Source organism: Macrotis lagotis, chromosome 1 (assembly GCF_037893015.1).
Source record: "Macrotis lagotis isolate mMagLag1 chromosome 1, bilby.v1.9.chrom.fasta, whole genome shotgun sequence".
Lineage (NCBI taxonomy): Eukaryota > Metazoa > Chordata > Mammalia > Peramelemorphia > Peramelidae > Macrotis > Macrotis lagotis.
The window spans coordinates 267,310,752-267,322,673 of NC_133658.1; the positions used below are offsets into that span (position 1 = coordinate 267,310,752).

The 11,922-nt window shown below is 32.9% G+C and overlaps 1 pseudogene; it reads right to left on the minus strand.

Annotated features, from left to right (window-relative positions):
- Positions 1–5,256: 5,256 nt before the first annotated feature.
- On the minus strand, positions 5,257–5,769 carry LOC141516108 (peptidyl-prolyl cis-trans isomerase-like 1 pseudogene; annotated as a pseudogene).
- Positions 5,770–11,922: the final 6,153 nt, after the last annotated feature.

The following is an 11,922-nucleotide window of genomic DNA, read 5'->3' on the forward strand; positions in this document are numbered from 1 at the left end:
GGATCCATTTCTAGCTATAAAATAATATTAGAAATATTGCATATATTTAAAATAAAATAATAAAATTTGATAACTAGGCTATCAATGAGATTTTTTAAAAGTCAGGACTTAAGTATTAGGAAAGTATGAAGCTGTTTGCATCTAGGACAAAGGGCCTTTAAGAAGTAATATTTATAGGACTCCTCCTTTTATAATTTATAAAGGACCTTTCTTTCCCAAAATGACAACCAAAGATAGAGATCTCTTTGGATTCCATTTATCCTAAGAATGGTAGCAAAAGAGCTGGATATTATGGATTGATCCTCATTGTTCTCATTGACAATATGGAATATCAGATTTCTCAAAAGTTATTACTGAAAAAACAAAAGCAGAAGTAGAACAAATAAACTAGAAAATTCATTTAAGCCTAGAGTTTTCTGAATCATTCAGTTAAAGAACTAGGATTGGTATAAGATTACAAAGAAATTTCAATGACAGTTTAAGTTAACATATATAACACACTGAAATTACTGACAAAGAGCAAGCCACTGGATAACTTCCTTAATAGTATGCCATTTCCTTCTCTGATATATTGGTTAGGGACTGCAATTTATTTTAAATAGAAAAAAGCAAAGGGATTTCAGAAATTGTGAAACTGGGGGAGGGGTAATCACATTAATAATAATGATTTTTATTGTAAATAAAAAAGATGACTTAGAATAGTCATTCAAGGCCATTTAGGGAAAAGAGGTTCCATTGGAATTATAAATTTAATATCCTTTAGGCATAATTTTTAGAGCACCTGAATAAAGTCAAATTCACATGTTGACTATTTTCTTTTCATTTAAATTTCGACTCATTCCAATGTTGAAAGAATGATAGTTTCCCTCTTGTCCTAAAATTTAATTAACAGTCTCAGCATACTGCAAAGCTCAGCAGTTCATGAAGACTAAATGAGACACTGTCCTTACAGGCCAGTGTGACCAAGTCCAGTTGAAAAGAGTTAAATTTTCTTTCAAACAGAAATGAATCAAAGACTCCAGAAAGCTAAATGAGAGCAGAACTATTGAATTAGATGGGTGGAACATAGTCTCACAAGAACATGACAGAAGGAGCAAAACTAAGAAAACAATGTACATATAAAAAACAGCATTGTGAGATGATTAACCCTGATGTATGCAGCTGCTCTCAGCAATTCAGAAAGCTAGTACAGCCCTATTAGACATGCTGTGGACAATGCTATGCCCATCCGAGAAAGAAAAAAAAACAAAACAAAAGAAAACAAAATCCTTCAGAATCCTTCAGAATGATGTATTTCTTTCCTTGGATACTAATTCCTCAAACCAAAACCAAAAATAACTGATCTGTAAACATGCTTAACACAAATGTATATGTAAATTATTAACCTGACTGTCTTCCACTTTGGGGACTGTGTGGAAAACTACTTTACAAATACAAAGATAACAATGCCGTGTCTGAAGAAGAAAGATGTGAAAAATCACTCATGGGGAAGTATCAAAACAGTCTATAAATTGGACACAAATAAAAAAAAAACTCATTTAAGGGCTTAAAAATAAATTTGAAAACCAAAGAAGAGAGGAAGAATAAATGAAAGAAATGAAAATCATGCAGGAAAATTATGAAAAACTTGACTAGAGTATTCAACACAATTGAAGAAAATAAAATCCTAAAAATTAGAATTGAACAAATAGAAACCAATGAATCTATGAGATTACAAGGTTCCATCAAACAAAACAAAAGGGTTGAAAAAAAATTGAAGAAAATGCAAAGTACCTTTTAGGGAAAACAAATGTCTAGGAAAAAGGATCCCGGGGAGACAATCTACAAATCATCAGACAGCAAGAAAGCCTAGATCAGGAAAAGAACCTGGAATACATCATGAAGGAAATAATAAGGAAAAACTCTTCAAATCTGCTACAAGAAGAAGAAGAAGACAATATAACCATTGAACTAATGCATAGAACCCTTCCAGAAAGAGACCCCAGGATAAAAACTTCAAGGATTATTATGGCCAAATTCCACAACTTTCAAATAAGGGAGAGAATATTGCAAATAGCAAAAAATAAAACACGTCAAATACAAAGGACTCACACAAATACAATCAGACTCACACAGAACCATAAGCCTCCTCATTGAAGGAACGGAAGACCTGAAATACCATATAACAAAGAACAAAGGACCTGGGAATGTAACCCAGAATGTACTACCCAGAAAATTTTAGCATATACTATTAGGGGAAAAAATGGAGGTTAAGTGAAAAAGAGGACTTCCAGAATTTCCTGAAACAAAGACCAGACCTGAAAAGAGAAAAGAGGAATTGAGTTGCATAAAAAGGTAAATGAAAAGAGGAAGAAAAAACACAATACAAAACAAAATAAAGGTTGGTGTAGACCATCAAATTTTATATAACCATGAAAGGTATAATTAAAGGGTCAAATATTAATGAAGAGGATGGATTTAAAGGACATGGGTATAGTTAGGTTATGTTAATTCATTGCAGAGGTACATGATGACATCACTATGAGACAAAAAACCCTGATGAAAAGAAGAGGTGATAATTTTGAAACTTAATTGTCGCATTATCATTTAACCTACTTTAATTCTGCTGTGATGACACAATTTGAGCACTTTGTCTAGTAAGGGCATTATAAGATGAGTGGGTCTGAATTAGTGTCTCTCTAATTTATAATCACTTGTTAATTTCTCATGTGAGAACTTCATAGTCTTCCAGGAGTAGGAGCCCTTTAAGTATCATAAACTGGGTGGTCTGAGTCAGTGTCTTCTATAACTTAACAATCATTTATAAAGTTCTCATGTGAGAGACTGTCAGTGTGTAGAGAGAATTAAGATACTTGTAGTTAATTACATCAGGGTTGGACCTAATAGGTGCTAGACAAGGTGTTAAGTACTATGGGTGGAGAGGGAGGCAGGTAAAGTGTGAGAGAAAATGGGCCTGGGGGAGGGACACAAATACTTCAAGAATTGATATGGCTTTAGATGATACTTTGGCCCATGAGGAGGATTGTGTGTCCATAGAGGATACTTGAAAAGAGAGTAAGGTAAAAATGATTATAATTATAATTTGATGTAATTTGAGACAATGCTGCTTATCAAGAAATCAAGAACCAATCTGTGATGATATCTTGATAACAATATAAGCTTATCAAGCAGTCAAATAACCAAATTATGATTGATGGTATTTAATTAATAGTATTAGATGGATAAATTACACCAGGTGAAAAGTCCCAAGATTCACAATTTTACAGGGAAAGAAGGGAGAATGTGAATGTTGAATAATATCTATTTGATTGATTTAGCCCAGAGAGGGAATGAGGTACATTCCAACTTAGATCTAAAAATCTACCCTAAACTAGAAGGAAGGGGGTAAGGAGGAAAAGGAAAGATAAGAAGGGAAGAAGGCATGGATAAAAGGGAAGGTGAAAGTAGAAGTGAAAATAAACTGAAAAGTATTTTTTTTCTTTTAAAGATTTTATTTCTTTTTAAGTTTTACATTTTCCCCCTAATCTTGCTTCCCTCCCCCCACCCCAAGCAGAAGACATTTTGTCAGTAAAAGTTAAATTTTAAAAAGAAAAACCAAAGGGGAAAGGTAATAAAATTTTGGTTCAGAGGAATAAGAGAAAAGGAAAGAGAAAAATAAAGATACAGAAAGATAACATGGAGGGAAATGCAGAATTAGTATTTCTTAACTGTAAACATGAATAGGATGAACTGTCTGATAAAACAGAAGTAGATAACAGAATGGATCAAAAAACATAATCCTACAATATATGTTGCTTACAAGATAAAATTTTGAAGCAAAGAGATACACACTGGGTAAAGGTAAAAGGTTGGAGCAAAACATAATATTCCTCAACTGAAATTAAAAAAAGGTATAGTTATACTGTTCTCAGATAAAATAAAAGCAAAAACCTATCTCATTAAAAAGGATAAGGAAGGAAACTACATCTTCTTAAGAGACACCATTGGTAATGAAGCTATATCATTACTAAACATGAACCTAATGGTATGCATCCAAATTCCTAGAGGAAAAATTACAAGGAGTCGTAGACAGCAAAACTTTAATATTAGGGGAACTCAATCTCCCTCTCTCCAAACTAGATAAATCTAAGCACAAAATAAACAAGAAGGAAGTTAAGAAGGTGAATAAAATCTTAGAAAACTTAGATATGATAGACTTCTGGAGAAAACTTAATGGGGGATAGAAAATAGTATATATTTTCCCTGGCGGTTTGTGGCACCTGAAACAAAATTAACCATATGTGAGAATACAATAACCTTATAATCAAATGAAGAAAGGCAGAAATAATGCATACACACTTCTTGGACTATGATGCAACAAAAATTACATTTAATAAAGGGTACTCGAAGGAGAAACCAAAAAACTAATTTTAAACTAATTAACTTCACATTAAAAATGGGTGGATCAAACAGGAATTAATAGAAATAATCATTAATTACATCCAAGTAAGTGAAACTGGAACATCATACCAAAATTATTGGATGCAGCCAAGGCTGTTTGGAGGGGAAAATTTATCTCTACATGTCTATATGAATAAACTAGAGAAAGAGGACATTACTGAATTGGATATGCAACTGAAAAAAAGCTAGAAAAAGAACAAATTAAGCATCTTCAATTAAATACCAAATTGGAAATTCTGAAAATCAAGTGAAAGTTTAATGAAACTAGAAGCATGAAAAACATTGATATCATAAATAAAACTGAGTTAGTTTTATGAAAAAGTCAATAAAAGAAAGACTTCTTTGGCTGATCTGATTAAAATCAACAAAGAAGATAGCCAAATGACCAAAAGATAAACATATCAAAAATAAAAAGGGAGAACCAGCAATGAGGTGGAAATTATATTTTTTCTCCTGATTCTATTTAATTTTTTTCCCAGCTTGATCAGAAGAAACAAATACAGGAGAAAACAGTTCTGCTCAACTGAAATAATATGTGTATGTACAATGTTTTGACATTTATATCCCAGGAGAAGGAAAGAACCAACCTGTTGATTAAAACATACTTTCATCTCTAGTCCCTTTGAGACACTGGGCTTAGTCTGGAGGACATGAAAATACATGGCCAAATCCAACAATGACTCAAGAGTAAATAGCTGAGAGTGTAGAGGTCATTTAGCCCTGATACCCACAGGTTACCTAGGGACTGGCCAGCTAAGAAATCCCCAATGAAACTCACTGTGATTGGTCATGCCTGTATCTGCCTAGACTCCACTTTTATCCAGATGGGTATGCCTTGCTAATGTTCACATCATCAACAGGACAGTCCTTGGAATTTGTCTCTACCATACCTATTTGATTCACCATCGCAATGCCCTGACACACACACCAAAAATGGTATGTTTCCCATCAAGTCACTGGGTAGGGGCCAAGGTCACAAAGAACTGGCTGTCATTGGTATCTGGCCCTGCATTGGCCATTGCAGGAATTCCAGCCCCTGTGAATTTAACTCTGGATGAAGTTCATCTTCAAACTGTTTGCCATACATAGATGCACCACATCTGCCTGTCCCTGTAGGATCACTACCTTAGACCATGAAGTCTTTGACGATTCTATGAAACTTGGTGCCATTGTAGTAACCACGTTGAGACAATTCTGAAAAAAATACTTACAGGTCTTGGATGCTTGTTTCCAATACAGCTCCAGCACAATACTTCCTATGCTGGTCTCCATAAAGACATTAGGGGGCTAACAGGAATCTGGGGGTACTGTGGCCATGGTAGGGCCCATGTAGCCTCCATTTATGGGAATGAGGTGGAAATTAAAGAGTTAATTCAGAGCTACTTTGCCTAACTGGAAATCCATAGATTAATTAATAGACCAAGAAATATTCTTTCTCTCAGCTCTATGGAAAGGGGATAAATTTATGACCAAATCAGAATTAAACTACATTATAAAATGCACAATGAATTATCTTGACTATATTAAATTAAAAAGGTTTTGAATGAATAAAATCAATGCTGCCAAAATTAGTAGGAGAGAAGAAAACTGGGGAACAATCTTCACAACAAGGAGTTTTGATAAAGATGTCATTTCTAAAACAACCCAGATTAACAGAAGAGGAAATAAATTATTTAAATTGCAGAAATCATCAGTAAATTGCTTAAGAAAAAAGTCTCCAGGTCCAGATTGATTTACAAGTGAATTCTACCAAACATTTAAGGAAAATTAATTCCTTTTCTACATAAGCTATTTAAGAAAATGAGAGGAATGCTGTCAAACTCCTTTTCTGACACCAAAATAACTGAACATATCAATATCAAAACCACCAAAAATCATATGATTATCTCAAAAGATGCTGAAAAAGTCTTTGATCATTCCTATTAAAAACACTACAAAGTTTAGAAAGAAATGGAGTTTTCCTTAGAATAATGAATAGCATATTTCTAAAACCAGCAACAAATATTATATGTAATGGGAATAAACTCTGAGCAATGCCAATAAAATCAGGGGTGAAAAAGATGCCCATTATCACCAATACTATTAAATATAATATTAATATTGCTGGCTTTAGCAATAAGAGAAGAGAAAGAAATTGAAGGAAAAAGAATTGGCAATAAGGGAGCAAAACGTTCTCTCTTTGCAAATGAAATGGTAGTATACTTAGAGAATCTGACAAAATCAACTAAAAAAAATTCCTTGAAATATGAACAAATTCAGCAAAGTAGTAGGATATAAAATAAATGCAGATAAGTCATCAGCATTTCTACATATGAACAACAAACCATAGAGCTAGAGATAAATTCCATTTAAAGTAACTATAGACAACATTAAATAATTGGAAATCTGCCTCCCAAGACAAACCCAGAAACTGTATAAACACAATTATAAAGTACTTCTTACCCAAATAAAGTTAGATCTAAATTATTGGAAAAATATCAATACTCATGGTTTTCTAATATAATAAAAATGACAATTCTAATGAAATTCAATTACTTATTCAGTGCCATACAACCAAATCAAAATATCAATTAACTATTGGGCTAGAAAAAAATAGTAATAAAATTCATGTGAAGTAACAAAACGGCAAGAATAGCAAGGGAACTGATCAACAAAATGTAAAGGAAGGTGGCCTAACTCTACCAGATCTAAAAGCATACTATAAAACCATGTCATCAAAACTGCCTGGTACTGGTTAAGAAACAGAGTAATGGATCAGTGGATTAGGATAGATTCATAAGAAATCATAGTAAATGACTACTGCAATCTACTATTTGATAAACCCAAAGAAATCAGCTTCTGGTATAAGAATTCACTTTTTGAACAAAAATTGTTGGGAAAAATGGAAATAGTATGGTAAAAACTAGGCATAGACACACATTCCACACTCTATATCAAAATGAGGTCAAAATGGATACAGGGTTTAGACATAAAGGGAAATCCATAGATAAATTAATAGAGCAAGAAATATTCTTTCTATCAGATCTATGGGAAGGCATTAAATTTATGACCAAGCAAGAATTAGAGTACATTATAAACAGCACAATAGTAGATTTTGACTATATGAAATTAAAACGGTTTTGCTGTAATAAAATCAATGCTACCAAAATTAGGAGAGCAGAAAATTTGGAAACAATCTTCATAACAAAGAGTTTTGATAAAGATGTCATTTCAAATATATATGGAGAACTGCATCAAATTTTTAAAATTACAAGACATTCCCCAATTCATAAATGGTCAAAGGATATCATTAGACACTTTATAAACGATGAAATTAAAGCTATATAAAATCATATAAACATATACCTAGTCATTATTGATTACAGAAATGCAAATTAAAACCACAATTTATAGCTATCAGATTAGCCAAAATGACAAAAAGGGAAAATGATCAATGTTGGAGAGGTTGTGGGAGGACTGCAACATTGATGCATTGCTGGTGAAGGTATGAATGGATCCAACCTTTCTGGAGAGCAATATGGAACTATTCCCCAAAAAGCAATAAAACTGCTCATACTCTTTGACCCAGCAATTCCAATACCAGGTCTATATGAGAAGAAATTATAAAGATTGGGAAAAATTTTTCATGTTCCAAAATATTCATAGCAGTTCCTTTTGGAGTGGCAAAGAATTGTAAATTGAGGGGATGCCTGTCAATTGGGGAATTGGCTACACAAGTTATGGTACATGACTATTATGGTATATTATTGTTCTATAAGAAACCATAAAGGAACAGACTCTAGAGAAGCATGAAATACCTTACAGGATTTGTTGCTGAGGAAAGGCAGGAGAACTAAGAGAACAATGAACACATTAGCAACATAATTGTGAGAAGATCAGCCTTAATGGAAGCAGCATGTCTCTACAATTCAAAGAGCTAGAAGGTTCATGATAGACCAGCTATGGACAATGTCCTCACTATCCAGAAGAAGAAAAACAAAACAAAACAAAAAATCAACCATCAGAATTCGGAGAGCACTTTATAAAAATTATCTTTCCCTTAATTTTAATTACTTGTACAAAAAATAACTAATCTGTTAACGTGTTTATCAAAAATATGTCCATACAATGCTAATCTGACTGTTAGTCACTGAGGGATGTGAGATGAGAAAGGAGGATGGAAGGAAATTTTGTAACTTAAAAATATACTTGTGACTATCGATGAATAAATAAATAAACAAACAAAAAACAAATATATCCTTAATAAATAATTTTTACATTCTGGACCTCAGTTTCTCAATTGTGAAATGAAAGCTTTGTACTAGTTGACCCCAGAAATCTATTTTGGTTCTATATCTTCTGATGTTACTTAGTCTTAAGCTGGGAGGACATTTGATGCAAGATCAGCTCAGAGGACCAACATAGCTTTGAGCAAAATGGCATCACTTGAAGGTGATTGCAAGAAATTTACAACAATAAACCAAAGAATTGGATAGAATCTCTCAGACCAATCTGATCATTTTATAAACAAGGAAATGTATCTCAAAGAAGGAAGTTAAATATCCAAATTAGTCCCAACTTCTAAGTTTTTAAATGAGGAAGTTAAGACCCAAGAATTTCTGAAGGTCGGTTAGCTATTGAAGGATTAGAGAGCAGATTGGGAGAGGAAGTAGCCAGATTAAAAAAGATTTTTGAGAAAGGGCAAGGTGAAAAGGAAGAGAATGAATGGGGAAAATAAAGGACAAAGTGAAATACAGTCATCATTCCATACTGTGAAAAAAATTTGTAACAATTTTCTCTTATAAAGGCGTTGTTTCTCAAATACATATATCAAAAACTGATTCAAATTTGTAAAAAACAGGAGCCATTGCTCAATTGATAAATATGTTACTTGATTATGATGGAACACTGTTAGGTGATGATGATGGAATACTGTTGTGCTATAGGAAATGATGATCATGATGCTCTCAGAAAACCTGGAAAGACTTCTTTGAATATATGCACAGTGAAATCTCTTAAGTATATTTGCAAGATGGTCAGTTATGAATGACTTGACTATTCTCAGCAATACAATGTTCCAAGACAACTCTAAAGAACTTCAATAAAAAATGCTCTCCAGTCTCAGAGAAGGAACTGATCTTGTTTGAGTAATTTGAATCATACTTTTTATTTATTTTTATTTAAGGCAAGGAGTTAAGTGATGTGCTCAAAGTCAGCTAGGTAATTATTAGGTGTCTGAGGCTGGATTTGAACTCAGGTACTCCTGACTCCAGGGCCATTGCTCTATCCACTACACCAACTAGCTGCCCCTGAAGCATACTTTTTAAGCTTTATTTTTCTTTATTTTTTGGTCTATATTTTCTTTCACAAAATGACTGTTCTAGAAATATTTTGTATGACTACAGCCTATATCAAATTTTTTCCCATTTTTATGGGATGGGGTAGAGGGTCATGGGGTAAATAGAGAAGGAAAGGAGAAAATTTGAAACGCAAAGTTTTATAAATTAATATTCAACATTGTTTTATATGTATCTGGAAAAAATACTTTAGCCTTCTCTAAGTAAGGGGAAGGAAGACAAAAACTGAAAGGTTCACCACAGGAAAAAAAGGAAACCTAAAAGGAAACAGCAAAAAACTCAGTTGCTTTTGAAACAATGAGTAATATTTATTGCACTGATCTTCTTGAAATGCAAATTTATTGATTTAATATTGAATCCTCTCTTATGTACTACTGTGTTCATAGAAATGTTCTTTTAATACTTTCCTCATTTTGTATTTAAAATTAAAATGAATAGCTTTTAAATGGCATAATTTTTGCTCTCAAAAAGGTTATATACTTCTGAATGGGGATTGGGAAAGAGTGATAAGACAATATTCAATAAGAATGGTGAAAGGATATATCCAAATTATTTTAGGGAAAATTTTGAAGAAAAAGAACACTGGCTTTGCAAGGAAGTCTTCACTGGGGAGGGGGCATTTTGAAAGAATTGAATGTTACGAGAATCATAAATATTGCCAAAAGGAATTAGGAAAGAGAAAAGGGTTTTGAACTGATGGACTCATTAAGTCAGTAAGGAAAGAGACTTAGAGTTTATCAAAAGATAACAGGATCTAATCATGGTGACTTAATAGCTTATTGTGAAATTCAAAAGAAGAAAATTTCCAAGTTATAATTTCTAAGGGAAATTCTGAGACTGGCAGTGGAAAACTAAGGAATGTACTGATTCTTCAGTCTAGCTCTGTGAGTGGAAAAAGAAACAAAAAATAAAACCAAGCTTTTGTACATTTTTAAAGGAAAATAACTTCTTCAGAAAAAAATTCAGTTTTTAGGTGTCATAAAGAGGAGTATGACAGAATATGATAAGAGGTAAAAGAGAATTTATTGACAACAAAATTCAGGGGCAACTAAAGCACAGTAGATAGCATATTGGCTTTGGGGTCAAGAGGACCTGAGTCCAAATTTAATCTCAGACACTTACTAGCTATGTGACCCTAGGCAAACCACCTAACAAGGATTCTATGCTGTACAATAGAATTAGTAGCCATGAGAAGGAGAAGCATACTATCTGGGCTGGTCGAAGCTTAATAGGGACTGGGAGAGTGCAGAGAGATAGTAGATGAAGGGAGTTTTAATTTTGGAGGCAGTCATTTGGGGTCACATAATTTAAAGATTAAAAAGTCACTAGTTTGGCAACTGAGGGTTTAGGATTTAGAATTCTTCCAAAAAATGTGTGTTTACTAACTGGACTCTAAGGTTCTAAATATTATGTCAAATTGCTTTTGCTCATGGAGTCTGTCAGAGGAATTTCCCTTACTTAATCAGAGTAGGAGAAAAGAAAGATATAGCTCATAGAAGATAGCAAAAATCAAGGGTATTTGAGTAAGGAATAGATCTTCTTTCTTTGGTGCATCTCTCTCTGTTGTTTGAGCGAGGTTATTGTGGAAAATTGAGCCACAGTTCTTATAATACTCATCTCTTAATCTATCACAATTTTACCTATTTTTCACAGATCACTGGATTTCCTAATGTATATATGCAGGCACATATGTACATATATACCTATATGTATACATGTACATATCTGTGTCTATATGTGTATAAATAGATATTATTTTATATAACAAAAAATTTCTTGCATTATTCCTTATTTCCAATGTTCTACTCCATGTAGTAACGACCATTCTAAATAAATGAAGAAAAAAAATAATATACAGTTATCAATAAATCAGAAAATGTACCTGAAAATCTATGTAATGTTCCACATTTGTGAACCTCCCACTACAACCAAAGAGTAGGAATGGAGTATCTTCTCTATCACTTCTTGGGCCCAGATTCAATAAGTAATTAAATGGTACTATGAATCAGGGAATGTACTAAGCACTGGGATAACAAAGGAAAAACAAAAACAATCTCTGCTCTCAATGAACTTATTTTCTAATTAGTGAGAAAACAAATAAATTAATGCATATAATATAATATGGAGGAAATAGAAGGTTACCTTA